This window comes from Triticum aestivum, chromosome 1B (genome assembly GCF_018294505.1).
Source record: "Triticum aestivum cultivar Chinese Spring chromosome 1B, IWGSC CS RefSeq v2.1, whole genome shotgun sequence".
NCBI classification, from domain to species: domain Eukaryota; kingdom Viridiplantae; phylum Streptophyta; class Magnoliopsida; order Poales; family Poaceae; genus Triticum; species Triticum aestivum.
Genome location: NC_057795.1, coordinates 662,473,633 through 662,486,227, shown reverse-complemented (window position 1 = coordinate 662,486,227; position 12,595 = coordinate 662,473,633).

The window sequence follows — 12,595 nt, the reverse complement described above, 5'->3', positions numbered from 1 at the left end:
GTAGCTAGAAGGAGATTGTTAAGTGTGAGTGTGTGTTTTGCCCATCCAAGCGGAAGTTATGTGCACAAAAGAGGAGAACGATTCGATGTGGCGTTAGGATTGAGGGTAATTAACTACGTATGGAGACATAGAGACCTTGAACGTGCATGTGTGAGAGGTATACATGTATATGTGGGATGTGTGTGTGTGTGCACGCGCATGATCGAGATAAAAGAAAGAAGACGGAAGTCCTAAGATCAACGACATGGGAGAGACGGATCGGTATGACAATATGCATGCATGTGAGAATGCAGGGAAGAAGGCCCGACAATTGAGCATGTGTTTTTGTCTTTAAGAGATAGTGGCGTGGGCTGGAGCATGCATCTATGGCGAGCAGAGGGGGTGAGGCGCAACGATTGTGCAAAAGAGATCAACCTATAAATGCATATGTATGGATAGACATATATAGTGTGGGTGATAGGAAGCAAGACTCTGTGCGAGAAAGAAATGTTGACGGAGAAACTACAGATAGATACAGAGATGGAGATGCTAGCTAGAGAGACATCCGTTAGTTTGGGTGTCGGAGATGACCGTCGGGTGGTTCAAAGGGTGAAGTTATATATGTGTGTGAGAGGGCACTTGACTGCATGCATGTAGAGAGAAACATATGTAGTGTGCGTGATAGGAATAAAGAGTGAGGGCAAGAAAGAAGGTTGATGGAGAAACAGATAAATAGAAAGATAAAGATGCTAGCTAGTGTGCGCTAGAGATAGGAGTCGAGTGGATCAGAAGGCTGGGTTATGTGTGTGGGTGTGAGAGAGATAGAGAGAGGGTACATGTGAGTCACATACAAACAAATATCAGAGAGAAATGAGATCCAGAGAGACGGAGTTTTGTGTCTGCGGGAGAGAAAGATATTTCACAATGAGAGTGATAGCTAGAGAGACATATGAGGGAACGCAAGATATCTCTAGGGAGAGAGGGTGTGTTTGAGCGACATACAAGAGAACAATGGAGAAATATGAGACCCTGGGAGACAGAGTTTGTGTTTGTGTGTGAGAAAGAGATATTGAAGAGGAAGAGTCGTAGGTTCTCATATCTAAGGAGCGAAAGACATCTCTGTATGAGGGGTGTGCGAGTGGCACACATGGGAATAGTTGAGAGAAATGAGACCCCGAGAGACAAAGTTTTGTGTTTGTGTGAGAGAAAGAGATTCCACATGGAGAATCATAGCTAGAGACACATAGCAGGGAGCGAGATATACTTAGAGAGAGATAGAGTGATGAAGGTCGATGGAGAGAGTACCGTCAGTGTGTTATGAAGATAAAAGATCATTGTCGACATACAGGTAGCACGAGAGATGCCTGAGAGACGATGAATGCGTATAGGTCCAGAGAGATTGTCCTATATAAGCATGAGTGATAGCTATATGATACGAATATCTGGATTAAAGGGGATTCAAATATTTAAACTGGAGATCACGACATCGATAATATCATAACGCAAATTGGTGTATCAAACATGCATATTCCTTTGAATTTGGGCGCACGTGTAATGTTATATAGTTTATCAATATTGGTGATCCATAGATTCTTCAATTACAAACAATGCATGGTTTATATGAAATTAGTGTCTAAACGGGATTACACTATATGTTGCGTGTGTGAAACACGTTATACATGTTTGAGAAGTTAAAAAAACCCGCATGAAACACACATTAATTGGAGACAGTTAGCGAGGAATGCATACATTGGATTTCAACATAAAGTGGTTTCAAATATTTGAAAATCCAAATTGATGGATACAACCTTATGAATCTGAGATCATGCCATTTGTAAACCATATTTAAGTATAAATGGTGTTGTGCTTTTGAAAGTATATATGTAAAAAAATGATGTATATAGAATGTAGTTCCAATTGAAAATGGATCCCGCCCGAAAAAAATAGTAGAATACAAACGGGATTCAAATTGAGTTGGCACGGTAAACGTGCACTATGCAAAATTTGAACGAAGCGGGGAAAGTCGCAGTAACCGCCCGAAACCAAAATCTGCAAGATGGAAATCACTACTGCCTATCCCTGCCGCGCAAAGCCTATCTGCTAGATTTCTATAGGTTTCGATAGGGGTAGGTCTGTAATTTCACCCAAACGTGATCTAACCGCCTCTCACCCGAATTCATACACGGTGGGCACCAAAACACCGTGTGCCCTCGGCGGAAATCGACTCCCTCCCCGATTCATATTCATACACGATGGGCGCTAAAAACAATCTCTCGTCAGCAAATATTCGGTGTATGCGAGATTACCGTCCTATCCCCAACCGACTAATGTTGCTGTGATGTAGTAGAAATTTGAAACGGGGGCTAAGTTTGTAAATTTCCGCGCATTTGAGACAAGCGCGCCCTGACTACATGGTTCCCCCCATTCCTCTCTACCTCCCTTTTCCCCATTCGTACTCTGTGGGCGCCAAAACACCCTCTCCACCCCACCCTCCTCCGTCCGCCGCCGTCCGCCACCCCATCCACCGCCGTCCTCCTCCACCATGCCGGAGCTGATACCCCGACGCCGCCGTCCATTACAAGAGATCGACCTCTCTCATCCACGCCTTCGGACCGGGATCCTTGCATCCCGTCCTCTCGCTTCATCCCCGTCGTCGTCCACCTTGCCGACGCCGCTCCTACGACCATCTCGTCCACCGCGCCCCACCGCCACCGTCTACCCTCCTAGATCTGCTTCCACGCTGCCGACAGCCATCGCTATCGCAGCACCGTCAAATTCTCACCAGATGTGTACACGTCGCCGCACCAGAGGCGATACTCTTTCGTATCTGCTCAACTTATTTATCGCAGCAAGAAAATAGATCGCCACTGCTTTACTCTGATTTCTTGTCTTGGTTGCGAAGTTGCCTTTGTCCGGTTTGCACCTTCAGATCCGCCATGGCACGCTCAACACTATACTCCCAATGCTTATGGTTTTCCCCTTTTATATTCCACACTAGTTAAATCACAGTAGACTAAATTTCAAAATTGGGTCAGTCGATTTTTTAGAGCTCGCCGGAGTTCGCCGGTGCGATCCAAGGGGCTCGGGTGGTTGTGGGGCCTCGCCGAACGAAGAAAACTCGACACGGGTGGGGGTGGGGGTGGTGGAGGAACACAGGAGGTGGGGGCCGGTGGTCCAGCCGGCGGCCCGTGCGGTGTTCTGTATGGGAAGAATCACAGACGAGGAAGAAGAAGGGTTAGGAGACGTAGGATCTTCATACAACCGCCTGAAATGGTCGAGAGACAGCTGGGAGTTGCATTCTTAATGCGCTCTGGTTCATCATGTGTGGGCAGTGCGCAACCAACATTTTATTATCCAAAATCTGCTTGCTCTTCTTTACCATGTTCGATAGTGCTGGCCTGTATGCAATCGATAGGCTTTCAATTACTAGCGGCAATACAACACTGTATTTTCAAGCCAGTTTCACTTTCCCGATTTATATATCATGGTTATGGTGTACCCCTGTTATGTACACAATGATCTGCCTAGTTGCTGTGTGCTCTTGTTATCATGGTTTGGCAATAAACTATCTATACAGTATATTATGAACCTATCATCTCCCAGCTATCCTTACTTCTGTAGCCTATTTTTTTGTGTACTTGTGCCAGATTATATAAATGCACGCACGATATTACAACACACATGAGCTCTCTCATCAGAATCCAGTGATAGCACATAAGTGTTTATAGGGGCGCCCCTATATTAGAATATCATCTGCATTACAAAGATAATCTCACAACTATTTATGTTTTCATGGTTCTCAGATATTATACGCAATTACAGTGAATATCAGAATCCACGCATCAGAAGAATATTGTGGAACACTGCAATGACTTACAAAATTGGCACCAAGGCATTGAGTGCCATTTTGGAAGCAATGAAACTCGTACGCTCTCCACCTGTTGATTCTTGTTCAAAATATCATTCTAATGACTATTCTAACCTCAAGGAGTCAAAGGCAGATGGCCTGTCCTGTTCACCCATCAAGGTGCCTGTTCTAATTTGGCAAGGTTTTATTGATTGCGCGTATCTTGCATATGTTGTCTTGCATTTCTTCTACTTTGTTGCACCACCATCTGCTTAGTTTACTCATCATATAACTCGATATGCTATGCCCATCCATTATCAATACACATTGCATCTGTCGTCATACCATGTTTTTCCACTCAAATGTTGTTCTTATGCATCAGACATCAAAAAGGAAGAGGGTGATTGCCGAACCTGAAGGAGCACCAGCAAAGTCCTTGAAAAATGTGGTGGTGCCGGAGAAATCAGACAGCGCCCCACTTATATTGGCTATACAACCAGTGACACAAAACATAGGACCGACTCCAGCAGACTGTACCCATACTTCACTGGCCACACCACTAGCCCCACCACACAGGACCTGCACTCCAGCAAAAGGTATACCGATTTCATTTGCCATAGCACCAGCCGTACCACAGAAAAATCCCACTCCACCGGCCGAAGACCTATCCCAACTGCAGAGACGGCCAATTCCTGTAGATTGGAACCCCATTCCATTTATTACCAATTTAAAAGACAATGCTTTCAATGTTGTTAGGGACTACGTGCATATATTCCCATCATGGGAAGATTATAGTGAAGACAAACACCATTTTCACATCTTCCTGTCCAACTTACGTGTAAGTGCTATTATTCATGGTTATTATTTTCCTGTTTTCTGCTGATCGAACAAATCAATGATTTACATTACATTGTTGTAACTAGGTGAGGGTCAACCTGGATAGTCATGACGAGCAAAGCTTGCTTGTGCTTTTCAATAAAGCATTGCAGCAGTATCGGTGTTACCTGAGGAAATCACACTTTGATGGCAAGTCTATAAACGAATTTCTGGTGAAGTCTCTTGTGCTAAATTTAGAAGACATTGAATGGAAAAACCTTGTTATGCACTGGTCTCATTCCCAGGATGAGGTACTGTCTATGAAATCACATGACAATTTGAACTTCTACTTTTCCGCATGTGCCTTACGAATCTTTTTTGCAGGAAATCAGCTCGAAGAAGAATTCCGGTTTGAAAAGAATGACAGGATATCGCAAATATGTTGCCCGCTGCTTTGCTCTTGTTAGTACCTGTTGTCCTGTATCACTGTACTTGCATACATACCTGGTTCATTATGTGACAGTAGTATGCATGATAGCTTGCTTATCAATTATTCGCTCCAAATTATATGATCTGTATGAATGGTTACATTAGTGTAGAATATATCCAATGCCAATGAATTTTTTTAGCTCTGCATTGTTCTTGTAAGTACGTGTTGTCCTTTATCAGTGTACTTATATTGCCAGGTAGTTGTTCATGTACCATCACTCTGCAGCTTATTTTCCTTTGCCCTCTATTTTCTACACATCAGATCTATATTTACTCTTACCATAAGGTTGGTACTGAAGAAGTTTAGCTCTGCATTGCTCTTGGCTGTGCCTTTTGCCTGTATCACTGCACATATATTTATAGCTACTTGGTTATGTAGTATCACTCTTCATCTTATCTTAAATATTCTCCATTTTTTCGTATATTATCACATCTATATTTACTCTTAACAAAATGTAGAATAAAGGCAATGCTTATGAAGAACATTGTATGCTAAACTTCTTGAATTGCCCCCCCCCATCAACATGGACAAGGGCTTTATAGAGCCTGTCTCCACCAGTAATGTACGTTTGTCCTTCTCAAGCCTTCAAACTTTGTTGTGTATATTTGGTTAGGCATGACTGCAACAGCTGTTTATTTTTGGTGTTTGCATCAAATTGCATGTTTAAAGTTTATTATGTAGTTCATAAACAAAAGTTTGTCCTTATCAATTTAAGTTTTCAGTTGTACAACCAAGTTCCTTCTTCATACCATGTAAATTAAACTATACAGAGCAAGTGACCTTCTTTTGCATTGCATGTATGCTTATGTTCTTCATCCGTAATCAAGTGGTGTGGTGAACGTACCCACTACAGCACAATGTCATATTCTGCAATGTCTTAACTATGAACAATGTCATATCATTCTACTATTATTTAAACCGCCTCTTTATTTGCCAATCTGAAATGGGATAAATTGACAGCACACTAACCATTGATACTTATGAGTTCTTGATCTGTAATCCAGTGGTGTCGTGAAGCTGCCAACTCCTTCACAATGTCAATTCCTGCCATGTCTTGACCTGAACAATACCATATTGTGTTAATGCAATTTTAAACTGTGTCACTTTATTTGTCAGTAAGAAATGTGATGAATTGTCAGCACTTATACTTTTATGTGCAAAACCTGGCATCTGTCTGCTTGTTTATCTTTCAGAGTGAGGAAGATATAAGTGTTGAACAAGCGTAGTCTCATCATCTTGCTCAGCTGGTTGCGCTGCAGCTCCCCAGCAGGGCTAACCTTTCTTGAACTCTATTGAAGTGCTGTCGGTTTTGTATATTATTTTGTCAGCGTGTTTATTTGCACTGGTGGCGATCTTTGATGCCTAGTGTATGTAATCTGTTGTCTGCTTGTGCTTTATTATCATAGTGGCGAACTTTGATGCCTAGTAGATGTAATATGTCGTAATTTCTTTATTGTATAGTCTAGGTTTTTTCTTATTCACAATGCTGCAGTTATTTTACTGTATATATATCCTGTCTTCGCAGTAAACCGGAAAAACTGTAAAATTGCGGTACATAATCGGGCCATCATGCAATCACGATGTATGATCCGCATCATGGGCCCCGTCAAACTGGCCCACTAGTAGATTCGGGCCTTTAACAGGACGAGTAACCCCTGGCCCTCTTTTCGCAAGAAAACTCAATGGGCTTTTAGGAGGCTGAGAAGTAGGCTGGGCCTGAAACATGCTGAATAGCTCACGGGCCGGCGGCAGCCCGAAATGGACCCCGGCCCATGATTGTGTGAATCAATTCACGTGCTTTTAACAGGCCAAAGTTGTCTCGGTCCTTGTTTGGCCCAATCAGATATCGGCTGCGAGCAGGCCGGATGCAAGTCGGGCCGTAGTTAGGCCCAACTATATGACGGGCTTTTAACAGGCCAAAATTAATATAGGGCCGAAATGTTAGATGGGCCCTTAACAGGCCGAAACTAATATCAGGCCGAATTACTAAATGGGCCTTTAGCAAGTGGGCCCAAAAGCATAGCGTCCAGTCAACGGGCCGAATCTGATATGGGCCATAATTGATCCCAAAGCCTCTTAAAGGGCCAGACCTGATCTGGGCCATGATTTGGCATAGAAAGTGGGAGGCTTTTAACGGGTCGGATCTTATATGGGCCATTACTAGGCCCGAAATGTGGCAGGCCATTAATGGACCAGATCAATTATGGGCCGGCATTTGGCCCAAAACATGGCAGCCAGTTAATGGGCCGGCCTACTAGGGTCCTCAAAATCTTGTGGGCCTACAGCTGGGCTGGCCCATTAATGTCGGCGAAATCTCGTGGGCCTTTAGCTCGGCTGGCCCATTACGATCCGCAAGAATTTTGTGGGCCTTTACCTGGGCCGGCCCATTATGGCACACAAAAATCTTGTGGGCCTTTACCTAGGCCGGCCTATTATGGCCCGTGAAATCTTGTGGGCCTTTAGCTGGGCCAGCCCATTATAGTCCGCAAAATCTCGTGGGCCTTTAACTGGGCCGGCCCATTATGGGCCGCCAAATCTTGTGGGCCTTTAGTTGGGCTGGCCCATTTAAACTTGATTGGCCGTGCCACGTGTCCACGTATCATAGGCGCCTTCTGTCCAATGAGTGGATGGCATCTGTCCCAATGATGAGCCGACACGTGTTTCCTCCAGCCAATGATGATTTTACACATGGAAAATCCCCATTGGTCGGGGCTGTTAACGGGTTATCGGATCCAAAACCCGACCCGATAGCTTAACGGTGTTCCGTTACGGTGGATGCCACGTGTCGGTCACCCTTGACGAAAGCACTTCTGTGACGCGCGATTTATCGTCATGGAAGTGGACACTTCCGTGATGATAATTTTGGTAATGTCATCGAACACTTCTACGACAGCATAGGTATGACTATCTTGATTCTGTCATAAATTTGTCATGGATGTACATGCATGACAAAAAACGCGACCTACTATGACAAACATGTATCATCACGGAAGTGTATTTTTTTGTAGTGCAGGGCGGCGGCTCAACGGAATGATCCGCCAGGAAAGCCAAATCCGGACCAAGTCGATACCATTTAGCCCATTTCCCAAAATAGCCTTGATTTTAGCCATGGTGGGGGCGAGCGTCTGGCATTCAGCGGCTGTCACCTTACCAGGAAGCAGATGGTTGGAGTCAAGACGCAGAGCACGAAAGCCAGGCAGAGGGTTCTCATCAGCCGGAGAAGTGTCTTGGCAGTAGAACCATGTCTGGTTCCAGTCTTTGGGGTGACTTGGTGGATTGGCATAAGGAAAAAGGATGTTTCTCCGTTGTTGGATTGAGACCCCGCCAAGTTCCAAGCTAGGTCCATTGGCACATTCGTTCTGGCGGTTCAAATAAAATAACTCTCTGAAGAGTAGTAAGCTGGGCTCTTCTCCAAGATACACCTCACTGAACACTTGAAAGTTGCAAATATTGGACACAGAGTTGGGTTCGATGTCTTGAGGACGGAGGTCAAAAAAGTGCAGGACATCTCTAGTGAAAAACCACGGTTCATATGGTCAGTGAGGACGATGACATCCCCTTCTTTGGGTTGAGGTTTTTCCTCTGTTGGGTCAGGAGCACGATATGACATAACTTCCTTCTTTGGCAGATAGCCAGTCTTCATAAAGTCATCAAACGTACTATCTATGACGATGGATTTGACCCAATTGCATGAAGTGGGTCGTTTGGGCGGCATTGTGATGGACGCCTAACAAAGAGTAAAATTTCCAGTTCAAATTTAAGCCGAAGAGAAACATTACAATGCATATTCAAGATGGCGGCTTATAAAGGGGCCTAATGGTATATGGCTAATTATGTCAAGTTATTTAAGCCGCCACGAGTGCCATGAGCAGTCAAGTTATCTAAACCGCCATGAATGGTTAAGATTATCAATTGAGTATTGCAATTTTAAGCCGGTGATAAGAGTCACCATGGCTAGGCGGATCTAACAAAATACAGTTTTTGCCTAAGTGTTACACAAACAAGTTTCACAGGCTGCAACTATTATTTTGGATCAACGGCTGTTCAGGAAAAGGAAATAATCTAGACCTAAAAACCAGTTCAGATAAGTTCATGAGTTCTAGTGAGGCTTCTTTACAGAAAAAGGGGATCCGCTAGTATCAAAAGTGGAAGTAAAACAACCACCGCACGAGTTCCATATTACTTTTGGATCAAAACAGGCTGCAGTGGAGGAACTATGAAGAAACCATGATGAACTACGAAGAACACAAAGGAAACCCACAAATCCTAATGCAGATCTGAGGTGCGGAAAGGTGAAGACTTACAGTTGCAGATCTACTGTGGAGGGTCGCCGCCATTCTCTGGATCGACTCAGGTTGATGCAGCAGCCAGGATTGAGGAAGTCGAGGTGCTCTGCTGCGGCGGCGGAGCTCGAGCGGCAGAAGGGTTGCGAGAGGTAGAAGACATTGGAAAGGGGGAGAATGAGGAAAGACCAGATTGTGGCTATTTTTAAGGGAAAACTGATAAGTGGGCGTGAAAAACAAGGAGGCTGAAAATATGGTTATCCAACTATTAGGACGCCTCGATTCTCGGGATGGTCATTAAGATAAAGATTTGTTGAGATATGTTGGGCAAAGTGTGAATTAAAGATAGATGACGTCATGGCAGGTTACCACAGATCTAGAGGATGACGTCATGGCGGGATACAAAACCTTTGTACAAACAAAGAGCAGAAAAAAAAATTCTAAGTGTTGAAGATTGACATGAACCCGTTCAAATCAATCTGGGGCCTAATGTTGGGGATATAACTATTAGGTATGACCCGCCCAGGAGGGGCCGGGTTATACCTATGGCGATTCAAGATATGAAGCCCAAGATGACACTTGAAGATGGCGGTTCAGCTAAGGGCCCAAAGCCCAAAGGCGACTCAAGGCCCGTAGAGATAAACCGCCATATGTATGTAACTTGTATTGTAAGGCGGGAATAGATAAAGACCGAGTCGGACACTGTTTATGAGCCGGCCGGGACTCTGAGAGCCGCTGGGCGTCGACCTCTGTATATAAAGGGACGACCCGATGGCTGTTCAGGGCAAGTAAGATCAGATCGAGAACTAGGTCAAGAGGATTCGCTTCCTGGTAATCGAGACATAAGCAATCCCACTCAAAACTGTATCATACGCTTTTACCTTCACTGTAAGGGGCCGAACCAATATAAACCCCGTGTCCTTTGTCCCGATTAACCCCTTTAAGCTTCCTAGTTGCGATGGCTCCATGACTAAGCCCTTTCACTAGGACATCTGACGTGACAATTCCACGACACATTGCCTGACCAAATGCAACAAAGTTTTTTTAACAATCTATGTGAGACAAAGCCAAATGGAGAGGAAGAAGAGGCAGAGTATACTAGCATCATCGTCGTCCTGGTAGCGCATGCGGCACATAGTCGTGTTGAACACCTTCACGGTGAGCACAGCGTTGTCGTCGTACCTGAAGACAAGGAAGTACTCGTGCCGCAGGTCATAGGCACGGACGAACTGCTCCCAGCCATGACATAGGTACATGTGGTCGTACCTGATCACCACCTCCATGTCCCACAGCCTGCGAAGCCCTCTGCCGGCCTGCCATAGCTTCACATTCTTTGGCCGATGGCCATCCAACATCTTCATAAAAGTGTCAGGCAGCCTCTGCAGCATGGGTCAAGCAGTGATGTAGCAAACAACAGAGTTATGATAAAGAGATGGGTGAAGGGGAGATCTCTCCTTTTATATACCTGCCTCCTGGAGGAATTCTCAAGTATGATCTTGAAGAAGTCGAAACCTTCCAAGTCGTACTCCGGTGTGGTAGAGCGCAGCCTGCGGTGGCGGCCTCCCCCCATCTTTGATAAGCAGCAGAAGATACCAACTAGTACCCTTACAACATTATCATACAACATTATAGCAGCAGAAGTTTTGAGCAGAAAATAATCAACTACACTTAATGAATTTGGTGGGTTAGTTGGCAATAGTGGGAACAGAGCCAAGTTTTTAGACATGAAAAAAAAACTGAGAAAAAAAAGCAATGCACTTGTGCTCAACAACATCAGCATAGCATGGTAATTTAAAAACAGAGCATATTTTAGGTGACTCTAGGTTGACATACTAGAGCTGAGCACAAGATTTATTAGTAGCATGCTATTCCATATATTCTTGATCATCAAATGAAGAGAATATATATCCTCGCCATCTTTAGCTTCTAGATATGTTAAGATTGATAGGCAGAAAAGTAAATCTCAAGGGAGCAATCTATATAGGTATATGCTCAAATATACCCTTAGACCTGTTATTGTGTGCCTCAATCTTCCATGCATATGCTCAAATATACCCTTAGACTTGTTATTTTTACAAAAATGCCATGCCTATATGGTTCAATTTGTAAATCAGCCATAAACCCCCGCGGAACTACTCTCATTGCACTACATGGAAATTTACTAGGTGACATGGCAAAAATTTCAGGAACATATCAGATTTGACGTTGTGGTCCATGGCAGTTTTCTACATGAACTGTTCTAAATCAAGTGTGTTATCCTCATTTTTATTCAAAGTGTGGTAGTGTTTACCTACAACATGGCAATTTCACACAATCTCCTATCGGCTACATGAAACTGAAAAACAAACAAACAAACAAAGAGAAACAAACTCAACACTGGTCAAGAAAACTAACATGGTGGTCAGCCAGTTAGCTAACAAAACCAGCGCAATCAACAATGGTACCATTGGTCATGCGGATGCAGCACCAGCAACAACTGCCTCTGCTTTGTCTTCAGCTAATGATTCTACCAATTATGCCATTTTTAGTGAATAACTAGCTGATGGGTTTGAATACGATGACGACGGAGTATAAAACAACCAAGGGTGATGATTGGCAATGCAGCACAGAAGTACATGTTCCACCACTATCTCCTATCTGCAAACCCAAAACTCTTCCCGCCTTATAACTTTCCAACACGTGTCCGTCGACAAGCTTATAAAATTCACCAAAACCACAGCCAAGGAAACTAACATGGTGGTCAGCCAGTTAGCTAACAAAACCAGCGCAATCGACATTGGCACCATCGGTCCTGCGGCTGCGGCATCAACAACAACCTCTTACTATACTTCTTGGGCTACTGATTCTACCAATCATGTCAATTTTTCAAACGAATTGCTAACTAATGAGCTCGAACAGGATGACGACGAAGCATGAAACAGCCAGAGATGATGACTGACAACACTTGATAGAACCACATGTCGAACCACTAAACTGAACCGAACCTAGAGAGAGGGTAAACAAGCAGGTGAGAGCAGAGAAAAGTAAGAAACCTTGCTCGTTCTTGCTGAGGCCCTTTCCGGACATGGATCCCATCTTCTGCAGCAGCTTGAAGCCAACATTGGAGGCACTGATCCGCATGTCGATGGAGGGCTGCTCCAGCCCCTCGGTGTCCAGGTTCTCCAACGGGGCAGCCGTGGT